This window comes from Nicotiana tabacum, chromosome 6, assembly GCF_000715075.1.
Source record: "Nicotiana tabacum cultivar K326 chromosome 6, ASM71507v2, whole genome shotgun sequence".
NCBI classification, from domain to species: domain Eukaryota; kingdom Viridiplantae; phylum Streptophyta; class Magnoliopsida; order Solanales; family Solanaceae; genus Nicotiana; species Nicotiana tabacum.
In genome coordinates, this window is record NC_134085.1 from 136,741,037 (window position 1) to 136,768,709 (window position 27,673).

A 27,673-nucleotide genomic window follows, 5' to 3' on the forward strand; every position below is an offset into this window, starting at 1 on the left:
GTATTATAATAGTACAAAATACTCCAATACATGTCTACCCCAATGATCTGGTGTCACAATTCACAAACGTCTAAGACGCTTTACAAACACTAGTTTAAAGAATTACAACTGTTCTCGAAATGGAAAGAGATAGATTATCCAAAACAGGGGGAAGGGGGACTCTACCTTGGGTTTCCCGTGGACTGAATGCAGCAACCTCAACACTACTTATGAGGTCCAGCACCGAAATCTGCACAGAAAGTACAGAGTTCAGTATCAGTACAACCGACCCCATGTACTGGTAAGTGTCGAGCCTAACCTCGGCAAAGTAGTGATGAGGCTAGGACACGATAACAATATAACCTGTACAGTTAAATCATATACGAGAAACAATAATAACATAAATTTAACAGATAAAGACGGTAAAGGGAAACATGCTGAGGGGAATATCAGATTATGATAGTAATAAAGTAAAGAAGCACAGTAAATATCAAACTTGAACCAACAGAAATGTTAACACAGTAACACATGCACGACATCACCCTTCGTGCTTTTACTCTCGTCCTCACCATAAAATCAACAAAAACGACACGACATCACCCTTCGTGCATTAACACTCACAGAAATAGGCACCACATAACCCTTCATGCATTAACACTCACTAACTATGGCACGAGATCACCCTTCGTGCATTACACTCTCTCACAATATCGTGCACGGCATCACCCACACTCTTCCTCACCCAAATAATAGAGATAATAACATCCCGGCAAGGGAATCGGCTATAACCAATCTCGTTTCAACAGTTAAATTTACAATGTAAGTCTCAACTTAAGTCAATACTCAACAATGATCCAATACCAAGAAAATATCATAAGACTTGTTCAACATGTATAATCATCAATTTAAGCATGAACAGTACGTAATAAGAGACACAACAGTCACGGTATAAGACTCTCTTTCATGCTCAACACCAACATATAGATACCCGTCACAACACCTATACATCGTACTCAATACTAACACGTAGCAAATAAGAAAACAACACCTATTCCCTCAAGCTAAGGTTTGACCAAACACTTACCTCGATTCCACGGCCAAAAATCAAGCCTCAATTACCGCTTTTCCTTTGATTTCCACTTCCAAACCACCCGAATCTATGCATAATTAACTAATTAACATCAATTAACGCTAAATAAACCAATAGTAATGCATGAGTATAGATTTCCCAACATTTTCCCCAAAAGTCAAGATTCGACCCCAGGCCCGCTTGGTCAAAATTCAAAGTTCAAACCAAAACCAGACTACCCATTCACCCACAATCTTAAATATGCAATTGGTTAAATCCGACCTCAATTTGAGGTCCAAATCCCCAAATTTCAAAATTCCTAAATTCTACCCAAGAACACCCAATTTCCCATGAAAACCCCAGATCTTGAGATGAAATCATGAAAAAGATGAAATAGGTTGAAGAAAATAAGTAAGAAATCGTTTACCTATGATTTGGGGAAGAACTCTCCTTTGTAAAATCGTCTATGGGAGCTTAGGCTTTGAAAATTTGAGAAATGAGTTCAAAATCCCGTCCAAATGATGTTTTGATCAGTTGCAGATGTCGCATTTGCCATAGGAGCTCGCAAATGCAAGACAGGCTTTGAAAATGCAAACCTGCTGCATGTCTGCTACTGTCGCAATTGCGAATAGTTTGTCGCAATTGTGAAGGTTGACCCTCCCTGTTGACTTCGTAAAGGCGAAGGAATGTTCGCAAATGCGAACATGATGGCCCAGCCTTTTGGTCGCATTTGTGATGAAAGGCTCGCAATTGCCAAACCTGTGAAGCTCGCAAATTTGAAGCAATTGCGAGATCAAAGGCCTGCAGCAGCTGAAGCATACCAGTAATATTTTCTAATTTCCAAAACACCCTGTAGCCTATCTGAAACTCACCCGAGCGCTTGGGGCTCCAAACCAAATATGCACAGAAGTCTAAAAACATCTTACAGACTTGCTCGTACGATCAAATTGCCAAAATAACATCTTAAACAATGAATTTAGCATCAAAACTCATGAAATTCTCAAGATAGTTCAAAGTTTCTATTTTCTCAACCAAGGGTCCGAATTATATTAAATCTCTTCCGCTTTTCACCAAATTTTACAGATACGACTTAAACACTATATCAAACCTGTACCAAGCTCCAAAATTAAAATACCGGCACAATACCAACGGCGTTACACACTATTCCTTTTCTAAAAATTCTTACATTTTTGAGCAAACAAATTTTCTTCAAAAATTCATTTCTCGGGCTAGGGACCTCGGACTTTGATTTCGAGCATACACCCAAGTCCCATATTTTACTACAGACCCTAAGGGACCATCAAATCATGGGTCCGGATTCGTTTTCCAAAAATATTGACCAAAGTCAACTTTAATCAATTTAAAAGGCAAAATTCAACATTTTCCTTAGATTTCACATAAAGGATTTCTGGAAAAAAGCTCCTGTACTGTGCACACAAATCAAGTAGAAGGAAAATGAGGTTTTCAAGGCCTCATAACTTGGATTCAAATTCTAAAACAAAAGATGACCCTTTAGGTCATCACATTCTCCACCTCTAAAATAACTGTTCGTGTAACTACCCGGCCGGTCGTTTCATGAGTTACCATTGTGTTTCTCCCATTTCTGCTTCTTATTATCTTGTTCAGCTGTATTATGTATTATCGGATTGGTTGGCTCGAGTTCGGAGAGGTTTCAATAAGGTTTGAGACACTTAGTTTCTTTTAAGTAAGTTTAAGTTGGAAAAGTCAACCAGATATTGACTTATGTGAAAAAGGGTTCGGATGTGAATTTTGATAGTTCAAATAGCTTCAGGAGGTGATTTGGGACCTAGGAGCGTTGTCGGAATGTGTTTTGGAGGTCTGGAGTAGATTTAGGCTAGAATTGGCAAAATCGGAATTTTGGCATTTTCCGATTGATAGGTGAGATTTTGATATAGGGGTTAGAATGGAATTCCAGAAGTTAGAGTAGGTCTGTTGTGTCATTTATGACGTATGTGAAAAATTTCAGGTCATTTGGATGAGGTTTGATAGACTTTTTGATCGAAAGCAGAATTTGGGAGTTTTTGGAATTCTTAGGCTTGAATCCGATGCAAATCTGGTGTTTTGATGTTGTTTTGAGTGTTTTGTAGGTTAGAATAAGTTTGAATGATATATTGGTATATGTTGGCATGTTTGGTTGAGGTCCCGAGGGCCTCGGGTGAGTTTCGGGTGGTTAAACGGATCAAAATACATTTTGAAAAGGTGTAAATTTTAGCTTCAGTTCTGTTGCAGGTTTTCCTTCTCCGCGATCGCGTAAGAAGGCTCGTGATCCCGTAGAGATTTTGTAGGGGGCAGTCCAGGTTGTTCTTCGCATTCACGTAGTTGGAGCTGCGATCACGTGAATATGTCTGAGCATCATGTTCGCGTGGGAGATGACACGTTCGTGTAGAGTAAATTTGGGGTCTGGAAGCTTGTGCTTCACGATCGAGATGATTGCGATTAAGAAATTTTAAAAGCTGGGCATAATGTTAAAAAGGCCCCTTTTGCGATTTTTGGTCATATTTTACCATTGTTAAGCAATTTTAGAGTTTTTAAGAGGATTGAAGAGGGAATCAAGAGGAAACACTTTGAGGTAAGATTTATGGACTTAATACTCGATCCTAATGTGATTTTTACCTAATTTAACATGGAATTTGTGGAATCTAAAGCCTAAAATTTGAAGTTAGGGCTTGGTAATTGGAGACCTAAATCTAGGGATTTGAGGGGTCATTTGTGGTCGGATTTTGATGTATTTGATGTGTATGAACTCGTGAGAGTGTAAGGATTCTAGTTTGCGATTTTTATCGGAATCCGAGATATGGGCACGGGTTTAAGGTTTGGCCAATTTCGGGATTTTTGATGTATATTGGTTATTTCCAAGTGGGCTTTGTTCCCTTAGCATATTTTGATGGTATAAATCTATTTTTGGATAGATTTGGAGCATTCAGAGGCCGATTCGAGAGGCAAAGGCAGCGCGGGATAGAGTTTGGACCGGATAGAGGTAATTAATGATTGTAAATGTTGTTCTGAGGGTATAAAACCACAAATTTCACATTGTTGTACTGCTTTGAGGTGACGCACATGCTAGATGACGAGCGTGGGGTCGCACACCATTGGGGATTGTGACTTAGTCCATCTCGTATGACTGTTTAACCGCGTATTTGATTGAAAACTATTTTGCTATCATCATGTTTTGGCTGAATGCCATATTTGGGCCTCGTGCCAACTGTTTTGGACCCTTAGGGGATTTTTACTACCATTACTCACTATTTTGACTTCATATTTGTATTCAGTCATGTTGTATTCTACTGTTTTCATAACTCAGCCATATTTATTCTGTTTTGATATCTTAAATGATATTTTGGGCTGAGCATCATATTTTACTATGCCCGAGTGGCTTTGAGAGATTTCTGACTTAGTGAGGTCGAGGGCCTGTGTTGTGACGTTATTATGGAATCGGGATGTGCGCCACAGTGGTATTGTATTGATTCATGATTATGAGGCCGAGGGCTTGATTTATTACGCCACGAGATGGCTTGATATGAGGCTGAGAGCCTGTTTGATTATGCCACGAGATGGCTTGTTATTGCGCTTGGGCTGTAAGGAGCCCCTCCCCGAGTCTATACACCCCTAGTGAGTGCGGGTACCTAGTGTGAGATATGATATAGCCCGAGGGGATGATGCTGTTCTGTGTTATTGCCTGAGGGGCTGATACGAGTGATTGTGAGATAGCCCGAAGGGCTGATTCTATATGTATTTTGCCCGAGGGGCTAATTTTATGTATCTATCTTTTCTCCCCATTTTTCATTCACTCGTTTAAACTGCTAAAACATATTTTAAAAGGTTTTTACTACACCAATGTTTTTCTACGAGCATTTACTATTTTATTGCATTGTTCTGGTCTTATACTGACTCGTCGTAGCATTTTGTTGTGTTTTATATGTTTTCTTATCGCCCAGCTTGTTTTACTTTTATTACTTACTGAGTTGTCGTACTCACATTACTCCCCGCACCCTGTGTGCAGATTCAGGAGTCTCGGGCCATGCTAGCAAGGGCTGATTTACTTCCACCGCAGGCTTGTTCGGAGTTGACTAGGTAGCTGCTCGGCGTTCGCAGCCATGTGCTTCTCCTTCCTATCATTATTTTCCTTTGTACTAGCTTTGTATTAGACTATGTAGTCTCTTCATACTCTTAGACGAATGTTTAAAGTCTCATAACTTGTGACACCCCGATGTCGGGCTGTGTTTGTTTTTGCATTGTTCTATTCTACTCTATGTTTTGGGATTTATGGCTTATTAAGGACTTAAAAATGAATTATTATAACTGTTTAATTGGTTTGGGGGTTTGTGTCGGTTGGCCTTATTTCACGATAGGCGCCATCACGATCGTGTCTAGTTTAGGGTCGTGAGAAGTTAGTATCAGAGCCTAGGTTACATAGGTCTCACGAGTCATGAGCAGAACCTTTATCAAAACTTCATATTCTTCAAATTCTTGTCATGCGAATCTGATGATCCAAGTACTAAACTTCTGTTATTCTATTCTCTCACAAACGGTGAGGACACGTGTTACCGGTCAAGATGGATGACCACCAGTACCACCAGCTGGGGCCACTAGAGGCCGAGGACGTGATCGAGGTTGTGGTAAGGGCAGGGGTGTAGCTCGCACAGCAGCTAGGGCAGCATTTGCAGATCCACCAGCCACCCCAATTCATGATCAAGTTCCGGTTGTGGACGCTCCGACAGCACGAGCTCAAGCACCAGCTGTGCCCATTATGATTCCAGGTCTTCAGGAGGCCTTGGCTCATATTCTATCAGTATGCACTAGCTTAGCTCAAACGGTCTTAGTTACTACAGCCGCAACTATTTCTCAGGCCGGGGGAGGCACTCAAACTCCCGACGGTCGCATACCTAAGCAAGTTATGCAGGGACATTAGACACTGGAGGCACCTCCAGCCCAGCCGGTTGTAGCTGTTCAGGACTATGTATTTCCTGCTATGCCAGAGGACGAGCAGTGCAGGTTGGAGAGGTTTGGTAGACTTCAGCCTCTGACTTTCAGTGGTACAGAGGGTAAGGATGTACAGGGTTTCTTGGACAAGTGTTAGAGGATTCTTTGTACAGTGGGTATTTTGGAGACCAGCGGGCATTTACTACTTTTCAATTTTCTGGAGCTGCCTTCACTTGGTTGGAGGCTTATGAGAGGCGTAGGCCTATTGGTGCAGCACCCCTTACCTGGCAGTAGTTCTCGGTTCTCTTTTTGGAGAAGTATGTGCCACAGTCTCGTAGAGAGGAGCTGCGCAAGCAGTTCGAGTAGTTGCATTAGGGAGATATGACTGTGACGCAGTATGAGATAAGGAGGTTCGTTGATGGCCCCATGTATCAACTTCAGATTCTCATGACTAGGGAGAGGGTGTCTGGTGCTACTTTTGAGGAGGTTGTTGACATTGCTCACGAGATTGAGTTACTTCGTCGCAAGGAGCGAGATAAGAGGGAGTCCAAGAGGCCTCGGGGATCTGGTAGTTATGGTAGAGCTCCTTCGAAAGGTTAGTTTCAGCACGGCAAAGGCTGTCTATTCAGACATGCTTAGTCAGCTTGCCTAGGTTATCGTGGGGCATTATCGGGTCATGGTTCTCACAGTTTTCATCAGGGCCATTCATCACTCACTGCCCATCTAGCCCAGAGTTTGTCCCGTGCTCCATTAGTTCAGGGCTCTTCTATGGTAGGTGCATCTGCTAGTCATTCTTGTGCTAGGGGTTCCCTTCAGTCCCCGTCTCTAGCACCCGGGAGTTGCTATGAGTGTGGAGAGTTGGGTCATATGTGGAGGGAGTGTCCTTGTCATCTTCGGGGTTCATCTCAGTAGAGGAATCATCCATCGGCTTCAGTGCTAGTTACTTCACCACCACTTACCCAGCCATCTAGGGGTGGAGGTCAGTCAGCTAGGGGTCGCCCTAGAAGGGGAGGTCGATCAAGTGGTGGTCAGGCCCATTTATATGCACTTTCAGCTAGACCAGATGCTATTACTTTAGATGCTGTGATTACAGGTATTGTTTCAGTCTTCCACAGAGATGCCTATGTATTAATTGATCCTGGTTCCACTTTTCCATATGTGTCATCATATTTTGCTCGTTATTTGGATACGCCCCGTGAGTCCTTTGTTTCATCTGTTCTTGTATCTACTCTGGTGGGCGATACTATTGTTGTGGACTGTGTGTACTGGTCATGTGTGGTGACCATTGGGGTCTGGAGACCCGAGTGGACCTGTTATTGCTTTGTATAGTGGACGTTGATGTGATATTGGGCATGGATTAGCTATCTTCATGTCGTGCTATTTTGGACTGTCATGCTAAGATAGTGACATTGGCTATGCCGGGTGTGTCATGTATTGAGTGGGAGGTTCGACTGATTTTGTCCCCAGTAGGGTGATTTCGTTCTTGAAGGCCCAGCGGATGGTTTTGAAAGGTTGTCTTTCATACATAGCCTTTGTGAGGGATGTTGGTGCAAAGACTCCTAGTATTGATTCTATTCCTGTTGTGAGGGATTTTCCTGATGTGTTTCATGCAGACCTGCCGGGCATACCACTAGATAGGGATATTGACTTTGGTATTGATTTGGTGCTGGGCACTCATCCCATTTCTATTCCATCTTATCGTATGGCACTAGTAGAGTTGAAAGAGTTGAAGGAGCAGCTTTAGGAACTCCTTGATAAGGGGTTTATTCGGCCTAGTGTGTCACCTTGGGGTGCACCTGTTCTATTTGTGAAGAAGAAGGATGGCATGATGAGGATGTGCATTGATTACAGGCAATTGAACAAAGTAAAAATCAAGAACAAGTATCCTTTGCCTCGTATCGATGATTTGTTTGACTAGCTTCAGGGAGCGAGAGTGTCCTCCAAGATCGATCTCCATTCAGGTTATCACCAGTTGAAGATTACGAACTTGGATATTCTTAAGATAGTTTTCAGGACCCGATATGGTCATTATGAGTTCCTGGTGATATCTTTTGGGCTGACCAATGCCCCAGCAACATTTATGCATTTGATGAACAACGTGTTTCGGCCATATCTCGACTTGTTTATCATAGTTTTCATTGATGATATTCTGGTGTATTCGCATAATCAGGAGGAGCACGCAGAGCATTTGAGAGTTGCGTTGTAGAGATTGAGGGAGGAGAAGCTTTATGAAAAGTTCTCCAAGTGTGAGTTTTGGCTCAGTTCAATGGCATTCTTGGGGAACGTGGTGTCCAGTGAGGGTATTCAGGTTGATCCAAAGAAGATAAAGGCGGTTCAGAGTTGGCCCAGACCGTCCTCAGTGATAGAGATTCGTAGTTTTCTTGGTTTCGCGGGTTATTACCGCCGATTTGTTTAGGGATTCTCATCTATCGCATCTCCTTTGACTAAGTTGACTCAAAAGGGTGCTCCATTCAGGTGGTCGGATGAGTGTGAGGAGAGCTTTTAGAAGCTCAAGATTGCCTTGACTACAACTCCAGTGTTAGTTTTTCCATCAGCTTCATGTTCATATACCGTGCATTATGATGCTTCGAGATTTGGTATTGGGTGTGTGTTGATGGAAGAGGGTAGAGTTATTGCTTATGCTTCTCGTCAGTTGAATTCCCATGAGAAGAACTACTATGTTCATGATTTGGAGTTGGTTGCCATTATTCACGCGTTGAAGATTTGGAGGCATTATTTGTATGGTGTGTCTTGTGAGGTGTTTATTGATCATTGTAGCTTCCAACACTTGTTCAAGTAGAAGGATCACAATTTTACGCGGCGGAGATGGTTGGAGCTGCTAAAGGACTATGATATCACTATTTTATACCATCTGGGAAGGCCAATGTGGTGGCCGACGCTTTGAGTAGGAAGGCGGGTGAGTATGGGGAGTTTGGCGTATATTCTAATTTGGTAAAGACCTCTTACAATTGATGTTCAGGACTTGGCCAATCGGTTCGTGAGGTTAGATATTTTGGAGCCCAATCGGGTATTGACTTGTGTGATTTCTTAGTCTTCCTTATTTGATCGCATTAGAGAGCGCCAATATGATGATCCTCATTTTCTTGTCCTTAAGGACAGAGTTCAGCATGACGATGCCAGAGATGTGACTATTGGTGATGATAGGGTGTTGAGGATGCAGGGCTGAATATGTGTGCCCGATGTAGATGAACTTCGGGAGTTGATTCCGGAGGAGGCCCACAGCTCGTGGTATTCCATTAATCCGAGTGCCGTGAAGATGTATCATGATCTGAGACAACATTATTGGTGGAGGAGAATGAAGAAGGACATTGTGGAATTTGTAGCTCGGTGTCTCAATTGTCAGCAGGTGAAATATGAGCATCAAAGACCGAGTGGCTTGCTTCAGCAGATGGATATTTCAGAGTGGAAGAGGGAACAAATCACCAAGGACTTTGTAGTTGGGCTCCCACGGACTTTGAAGAAGTTCGATGCTATTTGGGTGATTGTGGATCAGCTGACCAAGTCCACTCACTTCATTCCTATATGTACTACCTATTCTTCAGAGCGGTTGGTAGAGATCTATATTCGGGAGATTGTTGGTTTGCATGGTGTCCCAGTTTCCATCATTTCAGATAGGGGCACTTAGTTTACTTTACAGTTTTGGAGGTTTGTAAAGCGAGAGTTGGGTACCCAGGTTGAGTTGAGCACAACTTTTCACCCTTAGACGGACGGGTAGTCTGAGCGCACTATTAAGATATTGGAGGACATATTGTGCACTTGTGTCATTATTGATTTTGGAGGGTCATAGGATCATTTTCTACTGCTCGCAGAGTTTGCTTATAACAACTGTTACTAGTTGAGTATTCAGAGGGATCCATATGAGGCTTTGTAAGAGAGGCGGTGTAGATCTCCAGATGGTTGGTTTGAGCTGGGGGAGGCTAGGCTATTGGGTACAGACTTGATGCAGGATACTTTAGACAATGTGAAGGTGATTTAGGAGAGGCTTCATACAGCGCAGTCGAGAAAAAAGAGTTATGCTGACAGGAAGGTTTGGAATGTGTCCTACATGTTTGGTGAGAAGGTTCTATTGAAGGTTTCACCCATGAACGGTGTTATGAGATTTGGAAAGAAAGGTAAATTGAGTCCTCGGTTCATTGGGCCTTTTGAGGTGCTTCAGAGGATTGGAGAGGTGGATTATGAGCTTGCTTTGCCACCCAGCTTATCGAGTGTGCATTCGGTATTTCATGTTTCTATGCTGCGGAAGTATATTGGCGATCCGTCTCATGTTTTTGATTTCGGCACGGTTCAGTTGGATGATGATTTGACTTATGATGTAGAGCTAGTAGCCATTTTGGAGCGTCAATTACGAAAGTTGAGATCAAAGGATATAACTTCAGTGAAAGTGTAGTGGAGAGGTCAGCCCATAGAGGAGGCTACCTGGGAGATTGAGCAGGAGATGTAGAGAAGATATCCTCACCTATTTGAGGCTTCAGGTATGTTTCTTGACTCGTTCGAGGAAAAACATTTGTTTTAAAAGGGGGGATATAACGACCCGGCCAGTTGTTTTATCAGTTACCACTCTGTTTCGCCCATTTCTGCTTCTTATTGTCTTATTTAGCTGTATTATGTGTTATCGGATCGGTTGGCTCGGGTTCGGAAAGATTTCGGTAAGGTTTGAGACACTTAGGCTTTTTTGAGTAAGTTTAAGTTGGAAAAGTCATCCGGATGTTGACTTATGTGAAAAAGGGCTCATATGTGATTTCCAATGGTTCAGATAGCTTCGGGAGGTGGTTTGGGACTTAAGAGCGTGATCAGAATATGTTTTGGAGGTCTAGAGTAGATTTAGGCTTGAATTGGCGAAATTGAAATTTTGGCGTTTTCCGATTGATAGATGAGATTTTGATATAGGGGTTGGAATGGAATTCTAGAAGTTGGAGTAGGTCCGTTTTCTCATTTGTGACGTGTGTGCAAAATTTCAAGTCATTTGGACGAGGTTTGGTAGACTTTTTTATCGAAAGCGGAATTTGGAAGTTTTTGGAATTCTTAGGCTTGAATCCGATGCAAATTTGGTGTTTTGATGTTGTTTTGAGCGTTCCGGAGGTTGGAACAAGTTTGAATGATGTATTGGGATATGTTGGCATGTTTGGTTGAGGTCCTAAGGGCCTCGGCTGAGTTTCTGGTGGTTAAACGAATCAAATTGCGTGTTGAAAAGTTGCAGATTTTAGCTTCAATTCTGTTGCAGGTTTTCCTTCTTCAAGATCGCGTGAGGAGGCTCGCGATCACATAGATCTTTTGTAGGGGGCAGTCCAGGTTGTTCTTCGCATTTGCGTAGTTGGAGCTATGATCGCGTGAAGCTGTGAGGTTGTTGTTTGTGAACACGGTCCCTCGTTCGCGATCACGTATGTGTAGGATGTCTGAGCATCGTGTTCGCGTGGGAGATGATGCATTCGCGTAGAGTAAATTTTGGGATTGGGAAGCTTGTGCTTTGGGATCGTGATGGAGGTCCTGCGATCGCGATTAAGAAATTTTAAAAGCTGGGAAGAATGTTTAAAAAGATCCCTTTCGCGATTTTTGGTCATATTTCACCATTGTTGAGCGATTTTAGAACTTTTTGAAGAGGGAATCAAGGGGAAGCACTTTGAGGTAAGATTTATATACTTAATACTCGATCCTAATGTGATTTCTACCTAATTTAACATGGAATTTGTGGAATCTAAAGCCTAAAATTGGAAGTTAGGGCTTGGAAATTGGAGACCTAAATCTAGGGATTTCAGGGGTCATTTGTGGTCTGATTTTGATGTATTTGATATGTGTGAACTCGTAAGAGTGTAAGGATTCCAGTTTGCGATTTTTATCAGAATTCAAGATGTGGGCCCGAGGTCAGGTTTGGCCAATTTCGGGATTTTTTATGTAAATTGGTTATTTTCGAGTGGGCTTTGTTCCCTTAGCATATTTTGATGGTATAAATCTATTTTTTTTGATAGATATGGAGAATCTGAAGGCCGATTCGAGAGGCAAAAGCATCGCGGGCTAGAGTTTGGATCGGATAGAGGTAAGTAATGATTGTAAATGTTGTTCTGAGGATATGAAACCCCAAATTTCACATTATTGTGCTGCATTGAGGTGACGCACACGCTAGATGACGAGCGTGGGGTCGTACACCATTGGGGATTGTGACTTAGTCCATCCTATATAATTGTTTAACCGTGTATTTGATTGAAAATTGTTTTGCTATCATCATGTTTTGGGCTGAATGCCATATTTGGGCCTCGTGCCAACTGTTTTGGACCCTTAGGAAATTTTCACTACTATCCTCACTATTTTGACTTCATATTTGCACTCAGTCATACTGTATTCTGCTGTTTTCATAACCCAGCCATATTTACTCTTTTTTGACATCTTAAATGATATTTTAGGCTGAGCATCATATTTTACTGTACCCGAGTGGCTTTGAGAGATTTTTGACTGAGTGAGGTCGATGGCCTGTGTTGTTAGTTTATTATGGGATCAGGCTGCGCGTTCTAGCGGTATTGTACTGATTCATGATTATTAGGCCGAGGCCTTGATTTGTTACAGCACGAGGTGGCTTGATATGAGGCCGAGAGCTTGTTTGATTATGCCACGAGATGGCTTGTTATTGTGCTTGGGCTGTAAGGAGCCCCTCCCGGAGTCTGTACACCCCCAATGAGCACAGGTACCTAGTGTGAGATGTAATATAGCCCGAGGGGCTAATACGAGTGATTGTGAGCTAGACCAAGGGGCTGATTCTGTTGGTACATTGCCCGAGTGGCTAATTTTATGTATCTATCTTTTCTCTATGTTTTTCATTCACTCGTTTAAACTGCTAAAATATGTTTAAAGAGGTTTTTATTGAACTAAGGTGTTTCTACGAGCTTTTACTATTTTATTGCATTGTTCTGGTCTTATACTGCCTCGTTGTAGCATTTTGCTGTGTTTTACGTATTTTCTTATCGATCAGCTGCCTTTACTTTTATTACTTACTGAACCTTGTGTGCAGATTCAGGAGTCTCGGGCCGCGCTAGCTAGGGCTGATTTGCTTCCACTGCAGGCTTGTTCAGAGTTGACTAGGTAGCTGCTCGGCGTTCCTAGCCAGTGCTTTTCTTTGCTATCATTATTTTCCTTTGTACTAGCTTTGTATCAGACTATATAGTCTCTTCATACTCTTAGATGGATGTTTGGATGCTCATGACTGGTGACACCCCGATGTCGGGTTGTGTTTATTTCTGCATTATTCTATTCTACACTATGTTTTGGGATTTATGGCTTATTAACGACTTAAAAATGAATTATTTTAACTATTTAATTGGTCTGGGGGTTTGTGTCGGCTGGCCTTGTTTCATGATAGGCGCCATCACAACCAAGTCCAGTTTAGGGTCGTGACAGTTTGTCCTCGAACGGACATAGAAAAGTACCTAAGTTGGTGAAAAGATGGGGATATCGGCTCTGCCTATTGGACTCGGACTCCCAGGTAGCTACCTCAATAGGCTGACCTCTCGACTACACACGAACTGACAGATAACTCTTCGATCTTAACTGTCGAACCTGCCGATCTAGAATAGCCACCAACTCCTCCTCGTAGGTCAATCCTTGTCCAACTGGACAGTGCTGAAGTCTAATACGTGGGATGGATCGTCGTGATACTTCCGAAGTATGGACATATGAAACACTGGATGTACCACTGATAAGCCCTGCGGCAATGCAAGTCTGTAAGCCACCTCTCCCACTCGATCAAGGATCTCAAAAGGCCTGATGACCTAGGGCTTAGCTTGCCCTTCTTCCCAAATCTCAATGCCACATCACGAACCTTACAGTCGATATAACTCTTTTTCTTGGAGCTGTACGAAGTCTATCCTGAATGATCTTAACCTTGTCCAAGCATCCTGTACCATATCTATACCCAACAACCGAGCCTCCCCGGCTTAAACAACCCAACTGGAAATCGACATTGTCTCCCATATAATGCCTCATAAGGGGCCATCTTGATGCTCGACTGATAGTTGTTGCTATAGGCAAACTCCTCTAACGGCAAAAACTGATCCCAAGAACCTCCAAATTCAATAACACAGGCTCGACGCATGTCCTTACAGATTTGAATAGTACGCTCGGACTGTCCGTCCATTTGAGGATGAAATAAGGTGCTCAACTCGACTCCCGTACCCAACTCACACTGAACTGCCATCCAGAAAAGCAAGGTAGACTACGTACTCCGCTCAGAAATGATAGACACGGGGACACCATGAAGACGAATGATCTCACGGATATAAATCTCTGCTAACCGCTACGAAGAATAGGAAACCGCCACCGGAATGAAGTACGCCGACTTAGTCAGCCTATCCACAATAACCCATACTACATCGAACTTCCTAGGAGTTCGTGGAAGTCCAACGACGAAGTCCTTAGTGATACACTCCCACTTCCACTCAGGAATCTCAATCTTTCAATGCAAACCACCAGGTCTCTGATGCTCATACTTTACCTGCTGACAATTCAAACATCGAGCTACATATGCAGCAATATCCTTCTTCATTCTCCTCTACCAATAATGTTGTCGCAACTCTTGATACATCTTGGCGGCTCCCGGATGAATAGAATACCGGGAACATGACGAGCCGTGACGAAGAGCATAGAACCCGGATGAATCTTGGCGGCTCAACCATAGAACCCTATCTCTCTCTCTCTCTCTCTCTCTCGGTGGGGAATATAAGAAGAGCATGACGAGCCAAATAAACAAACCTAATCTCGTACTGAGTGACAGTCATAAAACCTTGCTGAAGATGCTCGAACTGCCTACGGCAGTCCTCTCTTTTAGTTATAAGAAGGAACTTCTCGAGAAATAGCTGAGAGAACTGGTCCCAAGTCAAGGCAGGCGACCCAGTTTGTCTAGTCAACAGAAAATCATTCCACCATCTCTTGGCGGAACCTATCATCTGGAATACAGTGAAGTCGACCCCATTGGTCTCTACTATCCCCATGTTCTGCAATACCTCATGGCAATGATCAAGATAATCTTGGGGTCCTCAGAAGCTACCCCACTGAAATAAACAGGGAAAAGCTTTGTGAACTTATCCAACCTCAACAAAGCCTCAGAAGACATAGATGAGCAACCAACGGCCTGAGCTGCAACAACTGGTTGTGCTACTCCCTCTAGCTGAGCTGCTGGAGTCTGGAACTCAGGAGCCATCTGATCCGAGTGTGGATAGCGGGAGTCTGAGCTCCTCCTCCATCCTGAGAGACGGCTGGTGCTATAGTAAAGGTGCCAGTCTGAGCTATGCTCACCATAAGACCCACTAGACGAACCAGAGCATCCTGAAGTACCAGGGTAGCGATGAACCCCTATAGAACCTGAGTTGGCCCTGCTGGAATGGTCTAGGCGAGAACCTCATCCTCAAACTCTACTTGAGGCTCTGCGGTTGGTGCTGCTGCTCAAGCTCTAAGCTAAGCCCTGCCCTGCCTCGACCCCTAGAACGGCCTCGGCCTCGTCCTCTACCCCTCGTAGGAGCTACCACTAGGGCTCAGGCCGTTGATCAGCAGATGAACCGGTACGTGTTCTCACCATCTGTGAAAGAAAAGAGTAGAAGTTCAATTAGCATTAAGAAGTCCAATCGCCATAGAAGAATAAAATTGAAGTTATTCCTAAACTCTGTAGCCTCTGGGAGATAAGCACAGACATCTCCATACCGATACCTCAGACTCTACCTAGCTTATTTGTACATTGTGAGACCTAGGCAACCTAGTGCTCTGATACCGACTTGTAACGACCTGAATTTCCCACCGTCGGGATCATGATGGCGTCGAACTCTTGAATGCTAGGCAAGCCAACAATTACAGTTTTAACACATTAACAATTAACCCAAACAGAAATAAATAATAACTAAAGCTAAACAAATATAAAGTGCAGAAGTGTTATAATAGTTCAAAATAATCCAACACATGTCTACCCCAATGATTTGGTGTCAAAATTCACAAACATCTAAGAAGCTCTACAAATACTGGTTTAAAGAATTACTACACCTGAAGCATACCAACAATATTTTCTAAGTTCCAAAACACCCCGTAGCCTATCCGAAACTCACCCGAGCCCTCGGGGATACAAACCCAATATGCATACAAGTCTAAAAACATCATACAGGCTTGCTCGTGCAATCAAATCACCAAAATAACATCTTAAACAACGAATTTAGCACCAAAACTCATGAAATTCTCAAGATAGTTCAAAGTTTCTATTTTCTCAACCAAGGGTTCGAATTATAACAAATCTCTTCCGGTTTTCCACCAAATTTCACAGATACGACTTAAATACTATATCAAACCTATACCGGGATCCGAAACCAAAATTCATTTCTCGGGCTAGGGACCTCGGACTTCGATTCCGAGCATACGCCCAAGTCCCATATTTTACTACGGACCCTACGGGATCGTCAAATCGTACGTCCGGGTTCGTTTACCAAGAACATTAACCAAAGTCAACTTTAATAAATTTAAAAGGCAAAATTCGACATTTTCCTTAGATTTCACATAATGGCTTTTCGGAAAATGCACTTGGACTACGTATGCAAATCGAGGAGAAGTAAAATAGGTTTTCAAGGCCTTGGAACCCGGATTCGGATTTTTAACAAAGCATAACCCTTTGTGTCATCACATTCTCCACCTCTAAAACAACCGTTCGTCCTCGAACGCATAGAAAAGTACCTGAGTTGATGAAAAGAAAGGGATATAGGCTCCACATATTGGACTCGGACTCTCAGGTAGCTGCCTCAACAAGCGAAATTTTCAGCACACGAACTGACGGATAACTCTTCGATATCAACTGTCGAACCTGCCGATCTAGAATAGCCATCGGGTCCTCCTCGTAGGTCAAATCCTTGTCCTACTGGACAGTGTTAAAGTCTAACACGTGGGATGGATCACCGTAATACTTCCGAAGCATGGACACATGAAACATTGAATGCACCGCTGATAAGCCCGACGACAATACAAGTCTGTAAGCCACCTCTCTCACTCGATCAAGGATCTCAAAACGCCCGATGAACCTAGGGCTTAGCTTGCCCTTCTTCCCTAATCTCATCACGCCCTTCATGGGCGACATTCGAAACAACTCTCGCTCTCCGACCAGGAATGCCACATCACGAACCTTAAGGTCGGTATAACTCTTTGGCTGGGACTGGGCTATACGAAGTCTATCCGGAATGATCTTAATCTTGTCCAAGGCATCCTATACCAAATAAGTACCCAACAACCGAGCCTCCCCCGACTCAAACCACCCAACTGGTGATTGACACCGTCTCCCATATAATGCCTCATAAGGGGCCATCTGGATGCTCGACTGATAACTGTTGTTGTACGCAAACTCCGTTAACGGTAAAAACTGATCCCAAGAACCTCCAAAGTCAATAACACAGGCTCAAAGCATGTCCTCCAAGATCTGAATAGTATGTTCCGACTGTCCGTCCGTCTGAGGATTAAATGTTTTGCTCAACTCGACCCGTGTCCCCAACTCACGCTGAACTGCCCTCCACAAATGCAAGGTAAATTGCGTACCCCGATCTGAAATGATAGACACTGGAACACCATGAACATGAACGATCTCACAGATATAAATCTCTGCCAACCGTTCCAAAGAATAGTAAATCGCCATCGGAATGAAGTGCCCCGACTTAGTCAGCCTATCCACATTAACCCATACTGCATTGAATTTCCTCTGAGTCCGTGGGAGTCCAACGAAGAAGTCCATACTGATACGCTCCCACTTCCACTCAGTTGTCAATCTTCTAAGGCAACCATCAGGTCTCTGATGCTCGTACTTTACATGCTGACAATTTAAACATCGTGCTACATATGCAACAATATCCTTCTATATTCTCCTCCACCAATAATATTGCCGCAAGTCCTGATACATCTTGGCGGTTCTCGGATGAATAGAATACCGCGAACTATAGGCGTCTTCTAGAATCAACTCACGAAGTCCATCCACATTAGGCACGGAAACACGACACTGCATCCTCAAAACTCCATCATCTCCAACTGAAACCTACTTGGCATCTCCGTGCTGCACTATGTCCCTAAGGCTGCCCATACAGGCTGACTTCCTACTCATAGCATCGACCTTTACATTGGCCTTCCCAGGATGATACAAGATGGTGATATCATAGTCTTTCAATAACTCCAACCACCCCCTTTGCCTCAAATTTAGCTCCTTTAACTTGAACAAGTATTGCAAACTCTTGTAACTGCTCATTCAATTCTTTCAACGCTGGCAGGACCATGTGGTATGGCCGAATGTAAATGGGTTGAGAGCCTAGAACCACTTTGATGCAAGAGTCAATATCCTTGTGAAGTGGCATCTATGACAGTTCTATAGGAATAATCTCTGGAAACTCACGAACAACTGGTACGGACTCCATGGAAGGAACCTCTACACTGGAATCGCGAACATAAGCCAAATAAGCCAAACACCCATTCTCGACCAAATGCCGAGCCTTCATATTAGAAATGACCCTACTGGTACAATGACCAGGAGTCCCCCTCCACTCCAATCGAGGCAACCCCGGTAAGGCTAAGGTCACAGTCTTGGCATGACAGTCCAATATGGCGTGATAAGGGGACAGCCAATCTATCCCTAAGATGCATCAAAATCGACCATATCCAGAAGTAGGAGATCTACACGGGCCTCAAGACCCCCAATAATAACCACACACACGTGATAGACATGATCCACAACAATAGAATCACCTACAGGTGTGGACACATATACAGGTGCACTCAAAGAATCACGAGGCATAACCAAATATATAGCAAAATAAGATGACACATAGGAGTATGTAGACCATGGATCAAATAGAACTTAAGCGTCTCTACTGCAAACTGAAACTGTACTTGTGATAACAGCATCAGATGCCTCAGCCTCAGGTCTGGCTGGGAAAGCATAACATCGGGGCTAGGCCCTACCACTCTGAATAACATTCCTGGGACGACCTCCTGTTTGCTGGCCTCCACCTCTAGCGTCTTGGCCTCCACCTCTAGTACTTTGACCTCCACCTCTAGCTACCTGACCTCAACCTCTAGCTGGCTGAGCAGGCGGTGGGACACCCGCTGCCTGAAATATGGCACGAGAACCCTAATGCTGAGAACTGCTCGAGGCTCGAGGGCATAATCTAGCAATGTGCCTTGGGTCGCCACAAGTATAACAAGTCCTCGACGATTGGGACTGCTGACCCTGAAACTGACCCTGACGACCTGAGTAACCACGCTGAAAACTCTGGAGTGGGAGTGCACTGATAGGAGCTGGTGGTGCACTGTAGGGTAGCTGATCAAAATATTACATTTGAGAACCACGGCCACCTGAGCACGAAGAGAAGCCTGAAGTGCTGCATGAAATGGCTTGGGAGAATGGCCCCTGCTAAAAGAATCCCTGCATCCAGACGAGGCATCACTGAACCTACCAGAATAAGAAGGCCTCTTGCCAAACCCCTGACCACTCCCCTAAGCTAGAACTACCTCAACTCGCTGGGCCACATTGGCCGCATCCTGAAAAGAAATCTCGCTACCCGTCTCCTTAGCCATATGCAATCTAATAGGCTGAGCGAGTCCCTCAATGAACCTTCTAACTCTCTCTCTCTCTCTCTCTCTCTCTCTCTCTCTCTCTCTCTCTCGGTAGGGAGTATAAGAAGAGCATGGCGAGCCAAATCAACAAACCTAGTCTCGAACTGAGTTACAGTTATAGAATCCTATTGAAGATGCTCGAACCGCCTGTGGTAGTTCTCTCTCCGAGTGACAGGAAGGAGCTTCTCCAAAAATAGCTCAGACAACTGGTCTCAAGTCAAGGTAGGTGATCCAGCTGGTCTAGTCAACACAAAATCATTCCACCATCTCTTGGCAGACCCTATCATCTGCAATACATCGAAGTCGACCCCATTGGCCTCTACTGTCCCCATGTTCCGCAACATCTCATGGAAGAAGGTCAAGATAATCCTGGAGGTCCTCAGAAGCTGCCCCATTGAAATGAACCGGGAAAAGCTTGTTGAACTTATCCAACCTCAACAAACCCTCAGAAGACATAGAGGAGCCACCAACGGCCTGAGCTGCAACAACTTGCTATGCTGCTCTTACTGGCTGAGCTGTTGGAGTCTGGAACTGAGGTGCCATCCGCTCCAAAGGGTGGGTAGTGGGAGTCTGAGATCCTTCCCCAGCTGAGAGACGACTAGTGCTACAAGGAAGGTGCAAGTCTGAGCTACGCTCTCCAAAAGACCCACTAGACGAACCAAAGCATCCGGAAGTACCAGGGTAGCGATAAACCCCTCTGGAACCTGAGCTGGCCCTGCAGGAACGGTCTGGGCCAGAACCTCATCCTCAAACTCTACGTGTGGATCCGGTTCTAGTGCTGCTACTCGAGCTCTAGGCTGAGCCCTACCCATGCCTCGACCCCTAGCACAGCCTCGGCCTCATCCTCTACCCCTCGTAGGAGCGGGTTCAGGCTGCTGATCAGCAGATAAAGCGGTACGTGTTCTCGCCATCTGCGAAAGAACAGAGTAGAAGTTCAATTAGCATTGAGAAGTCAAATCGCACGACAGAGAAAAATAGATGTGAAGTTATTCCTAAACTCTGTAGCCTTTGGGTGATAAGCACAAATGTCTCCGTACTGATCCCTCATACTCTACCTAGCTTGTTAGTGAATTTTGACACCTAGACAACCTAGTGCTCTGATGCCAACTTGTCACGACCCGGATTTCCCACCGTCGGGATAGTGATGATGCTTAACTCTTGAATGCTAGGCAAGCCAATAATTACGGTTTTAACACATTAACAATTAACCCAAACAGAAATAAATAATAACAAAAGCTAAACATATATAAAGTGCGGAAGTGCTATAACAATTCAAAATACTCCAATACATTTCTACCCCAATGATCTGGTGTCACAATTCACAAACGTCTAAGAAGCTCTACAAATACTGGTTTAAAGAATTACAATTGTTCTCGAAATAGAAAGAGACAGATAATCAAAAATCGGAGGAAGGGGGACTCTAGGATCTGCGGACACCGGCAGATCTACCTTGGGTCTCCCATGGACCGAAGGCAGCAACCTCAACACTACTCACGAGGTCTAGCAACGAAATCTACACAAAAAGTGTAGAGTGCAGTATCAGTACAACCGACCCCATGTATTGGTATGTGTCAAGCCTAACCTCGGTGAAGTAGTGACGAGGCTAGGACACGACAATAATATAACCTGTATAGTTAAATCATATACGAGAAACAATAATAACAGAAATTTAACAAATAAAGACGGGAAAGGGAAACATGCTGAGGAGAATGTCAGATTATGACAGTAATAAAGTAATAAAGCAAGGTAAATATCAAACTTGAACCAACAGAAATGATAACACAGTAACACGTGCACGACATCACCCTTCGTGCTTTTACTGAAGTCCTTGCCATAAAATCAACAGAAACGGGACGACATCACCCTTCGTGCATTAACTCTCTCATAATCATGGCACGACATCACCATTTGTGCACTAACACTCACAGAAATAGGTATGGCATCACCCTTCGTGCATTAACACTCACTGAAAATGTCACAGAATCACACTTCGTGCATTACACTCTCTCACAATATCATGCACGACATCATCCTTCGTGCTTTACACTCTTCCTCACCCAAACATTAGAGATAATAACATCCCGGCAAGGGAATCAACTATAACTAATCTCGTTTCAACAATTAAATTTACAATGTGAGTCTCAACTTGAGTCAATACTCATCAATGATCCAATACCAAGAAAATATCATAAGACTTGTTCAACATGGATAATCATCAATTTAAGCATGAAAAGTACGTAATAAGAGACACAACAGTCATGGTATAAGACTCACTTGCATGCTCGACACCAACTTATAGATACTTGTCCACAACACCTATACGTCGTAATCAATACTAACACATAGCAAATAAGACAACAACACATATTTCCTCAAGCTAAGGTTAGACCAAACACTTACCTTGATTCCATGGCCAATAATCAAGCCTCAATTACCGCTTTTCCTTTGATTTTCACTTCCAAATCGCCTGAATCTATGCAGAATTAATTAATTAACATCAATTAACGCTAAATAAACCAATTTTAATGCATGAGTATAGATTTTCCAATATTTTCCACAAAAAGTCAAAAACTAACCCTGGGACCGCTTGGTCAAAACTCGAAGTTCGAACCAAAACCAAACTACCCATTCACCCACGAACCCAAATATGCAATTGGTTTTGAAATCCGACCTCAATTGCAAAGCTCGCAAATGCGAGATAGGCTTCGCAAATGTGAACGTGCCGCATGTCTCCTACTGTCGCAATTGCGAAGGTTTACCCTCCCTGTTGATTTCGCAAATGCGAACATACTGGCCCAACCTTTTGGTCGCATTTGCAATGAAAGGCTCGCAATTGCCAAGCCTGTGAAGCTCGCAATTGCAAAGCCTGATCTAGCAATTGTGAGATCAGACGCCTGCAACAGCTGAAGCATACCAGCAATATTTTCTAAGTTCCAAAACACACGTAGCCTATCCGAAACTCACCCGAGCCCTCGGGGCTCCAAACCAAATATTCACACAGGTCTAAAAATATCATACGAACTTGTTCGTGCAATCAAATCGCCAAAATAACATCTTAAACAACGAATTTAGCACCAAAACTCATGAAATTCTCAAGATAGTTCAAAGTTTCTATTTTCTCAACCAAGATTCGAATTATAACAAATCTCTTCCGGTTTTCCACCAAATTTCACAGATACGACTTAAATACTATAAAAAACCAATACCGGGCTTCAGAACCAAAATTCATTTCTCGGGCTAGGGACCTCGGACTTCGATTCCAAGCATACGCCCAAGTCCCATATTTTACTATGGACCCTAAGGGACCGTCAAATCACGCGTCTGGGTTCATTTAGCAAAAACGTTGACCAAAGTCAAGTTTAATAAATTTAAAAGGCAAAATTCTACATTTTCCTTAGATTTTACATAACGGCTTTTCGGAAAATGCGCTCAGACAATGCACGCAAAATGAGGAGAAGTAAAATAAGGTTTTCAAGGCCTCAAAACCCGGATTTGGATTATAAACAAAACATAACCCTTTGGGTCATCACATTCTCCACCTCTAAAACAACCGTTCGTCCACGAACGGACATAGAAAAGTACCTGAGTTGGTGAAAAGATAGGGATATAGGCTCCACATATCGAACTCGGACTCCTAGGTAGCTGCTTCAATGGTCAGACCTCTCCATTACACACGAACTGATAGATAAATCTTCAATCTCAACTGTCAAACCTGCCGGTCTAGAATAGTTGCCGGCTCCTCCTCGTAGGTCAAATCCTTGTCCTACTAGACAGTGCTAAAGTCTAACACGTGGGATGGATCGCCGTAATACTTCCGAAGCATGGAAACATGAAACACTGGATGCACCGCTGATAAGCCCGACGACAATGCAAGTCTGTAAGCCACCTCTCTCACTCGATCAAGGATCTCATAAGGCCCGATGAGCCTAGGGCTTCGCTTGCCCTTCTTCCCAAATCTCATCACGCCCTTCATGGGCGACACTCGAAGCAATACTCGCTCTCTGACCATGAATGCCACATCACGAACCTTACAATCGGTATAATTCTTTTACATGGACTGGGCTATATGAAGTCTATCCTGAATGATCTTAACCTTGTCCAAGGAATCCTATACCATATCTGTAACCAACAACCGAGCCTCCCCCAGCTCAAATTACCCAACTGGAGATCGACACTGTCTCCCATATAATGCCTCATAAAGGGCCATCTGGATGCTCGACTGATAGCTGTTATTGTAGGCAAACTTCGCTAACGGTAAAAACTGATCCCAATAACCTCCAAAGTCAATAACTCAGGCTCGAAGCATGTCCTCCAAAATCTAAATAGTACGTTCGGACTGTCCATCCATCGGAGGATGAAATGGTGTGCTCAACTTGACCCGCGTACGCAACTCACGTGGAACTGCCCTCAAGAAATGCGAGGTAAATTGCGTACCCCAATTAGAAATGATAGACACGGGCACACCAAGAAGACGAATGATCTCACGGATATATATCTCTACACCGCTCCGAAGAATAGGAAACCACCACCAGAATGAAGTACGCCAACTTAGTCATCCTATCCACAATAACCCATACTGCATTGAATTTCCTCTGAGTCCGTGGGAGTCCAACGACTAAGTCCACAATGATACGCTCCCATTTCCACTCAAGTCTCAATTTTCTGAAGCAAACCACCAGGTCTCTGATGCTCGTACTTTACCTGCTGACAATTCAAACACTGTGCTACATATGAAACAATATCCTTCTTCATTCTCATCCACCAATAATATTGCTGCAAGTTCTGATACATCTTGGCAGTGCCTGGATGAATAGAATATCGGGAACTATGGGCATCCTCTTGAATCAACTCACGAAGTCCATCCACATTAGGCACGTAAACACGACCCTGCATCCTCAAAACTCTATCATCTCCAACTGAAACCTTCTTGGCATCTTCGTGTTGCACTGTGTCCCTAAGGGCAAGCAAATGAGGATCATCATACTGCCGATCTCTGATTTTGTCAAATAATAAAGACCGAGCGACTGTGCAAGCTAGAACACGGTCGGGATCATAAATATCCAACCTCATAAATTGATTGGCTAAAGCCTGAACTTCCAAAGCAAGCGGTCTCTCACCGACTGGAATATATGCAAGGCTGCCCATACTGGCTGACTTCCTACTCAAAGCATTGACCACTACATTGGCCTTCCCAGGATGATACAAGATGGTGATATCATAGTCTTTCAATAGCTACAACCACCTCCGCTGCCTCAAATTTAGCTCCTTCTGCTTGAACAAGTATTGCAAACTCTTGCAACTATTCCTTCAATTCTTTCAACTCTGGCGGGGCCATGTGGTATGGCCGAATGGAAATGGGTTGAGTGCCCAGAGCCACATCGATGCAAAAGTCAATATCCTTGTCAGGTGGCATCCCTGACAGTTCTGTAGGAAATACCTCTAGAAATTCACGAACAACTGGTATGGACTCCATAGAAGGAACCTCTGCACTAGAATCACGAACATAAGCCAAATAAGCCAAACACCCCTTCTTGACCATACACCGAGCCTTTATATTAGAAATGACCCTACTGGTAAAATGACCAAGAGTCCCCCTTCACTCCACTCGAGGCAACCCTGGTAAGGCTAAGTTCACGGTCTTGGCGTGATAGTGCAATATAGCATGATAAGGTGAAAACCAATCTATCCCAAGATGACATCAAAATCGACCATATCCAGAAGTAGGAGATCTACACAGGCCTCAAGACCCCCAATAATAACCACACACACGCAATAGACACGATCTACAACAATAGAATCACCCACAGGTGTGGACACATATACATGAGCACTCAAAGAATTACGATGCATAACCAAATACGTAGAAAAATAATATGACACATAGGAGTATGTAGACCCTGGATCAAATAGCACTTAAGCATCTCTACTGCAAACTGAAACCGTACTTGTCACACCTCCTTTTTACTATTCCCGGAAGGGTATAAGGGAGTTTTTTTCCAATTTAAGTGCCAATCGAAATGGGTTTAGTTATATTAAATTACAGTCGCCACTTGGGATAATTTATGGTGTCCCAAGTCACTTGTTTAAAATCCCCAATCGGTTAAGTTTGACTCTATTTACGGTCTGTGAACACAAAAATTCGGGTAAAAAATTCTGTTAACCCGGCAGAAGGTGTTAGGAACTTCCGAGTTCCGTGGTTCTAGCACGGTTGCTTTGATAATACTTGGCTTAAACAAATTGTTTAATTACTCAATTTAGAACCTATGTGCATTAGCCGCTTTTAATTAAGAAATTATCTTGAAACGGGTCACGCGTATATGTACCCGTTTGTTTGGCGCGTCAAAAATCATGTCACGTGAACGTGTCCACAATTAATAAAGATTTATTATTAATAAGGAAGTTTGGCCAAAGTTGCGCGAACGCATACTCCAGTTTTGTTTTTAGAAATCGTAATCATGTCACGCGAATGTGTCCACAACCATGATAGTATATTAAACATGCCTAAAGAAAACTAAGAATATTCATAAGCTATTTTCTATACTAGTTAAGATAATTAATATGAGGGCCATATATTGGGTGGTTCAATTGTGTGAATGGCGCGCCTTAATTTATTTCAAAGGAAATACTTTCAATTAAAAGAACTACGTATATCATATTTTTCCTTTCTAAGCTACTTCAAGATTATTGCAAAGATAAAGTCGCTCAATCAAATAAAGTCATATAAATTTAAACCGCGTAGTAATTGTTTTCCACAAAATCGCCCAATAAAAATATATATGCACATATGGACAAAAAAAAACTCTAGAAAGAGTGCTCCTGATTGTACTACTCCATTTTTTTGACTAATTTCCTAAAATAATTATTCCAGCCACAATAGATAACCGTCAAAAGGATAACAGTTAAAACAATTTCAATTAAATTAATTAATACACTATTCTTCAGCAAAGTGCTCGGAAGCATTTCTTCAACAAAGAATTTCTTTTTACACTAGCCAATGTAAACATCTTAGTTAAATAGTCACAGATCTAAAACTTAAAAACCACAACAGAGCAAACCAAATTCAACATTAACACTAGAAATTGATTGCACGAATAAACCACAGTAGTCAAGCTGCATTCAATTCAATTAATAAAATGCCAGATGCTTACAAACATAATGGAGATAAATATCCTTTTGGCATTAAAAAATAACAAACAACAGACTTAATCAAACAAGTTGAAACCCATTAACAATGGCTTTACCAATGAAACAGAAGACTTACTCTCTATCACAGAATACAGGACACTCAATTTCTTCTTACTTACAACTTCAAAGCTTAAATGAATCATCAAAAGTTCATCATCAGTATTATAATGATGCCAAAAGAATGAAATTAGAGACAGAAAATCAGCAGCAGCAGCCTAAGAAAGTAATGCACCATTTTTTGATGAATGGATTGAACCAGTTAATAGATGTAAGATTACGAATCAAAAAATAGGCTAAAATGGGGAATCAAATTGCAAACAAATAATCAAGCATAGAAAACAATTGGAGTGCATTCCATCTTCACCCAACATCCACAAGAATTACAATAAACATTCAAAAGGTAGTGTAAGAATTAGACCTGTAATTGAGCTTTTCCAATTACAAATTTCTTCCGAACAGAATACACAAGAGACGCCGACGGAAACTCGAACTACGAGCGACAACCTCGACGAACTCGACTCAATCCAACCTTCTAATTTTTGAATTCAGATCTGGTCATTCCCCCCTTCGTATATGTGTGTGTTTGTATCTGGGTGTTCTTGAGGGTGGGGGGCTGGATCGTTCTCTCTATTTTCTGATAGGGTGCGGCTGAGGGGTCCTTTTACCAGGTCGGGTTCGTTGGAAATTTAGGGGCGCAGCTCACTCGTTTTCAGTGAGTTCACCAACAATAGAGATGGAAGGGGTCACTCATTTTGGTGGGCTTCGTTAGTTGGTGTATATGGAGAAGAATAGGACTGCTGGGGGGTGGGGGTCTATGGGTATTACAGTGGCGCTGATTTTTTAGGAGTCTATGTTTGCTTTTTCAGATTTTCTTGGGTC

General features: G+C 43.0%; 1 long non-coding RNA gene across 1 annotated transcript; it reads right to left on the reverse strand.

Annotated features, from left to right (window-relative positions):
* LOC142181839 (uncharacterized) lies at positions 1–27,673 on the reverse strand. The gene is made up of 3 exons (XR_012710733.1): positions 27,213–27,673; positions 22,010–22,082; positions 1–229 (listed from the first exon to the last, which is right to left on the reverse strand). It is a non-coding gene; the product is annotated as an uncharacterized LOC142181839 (long non-coding RNA).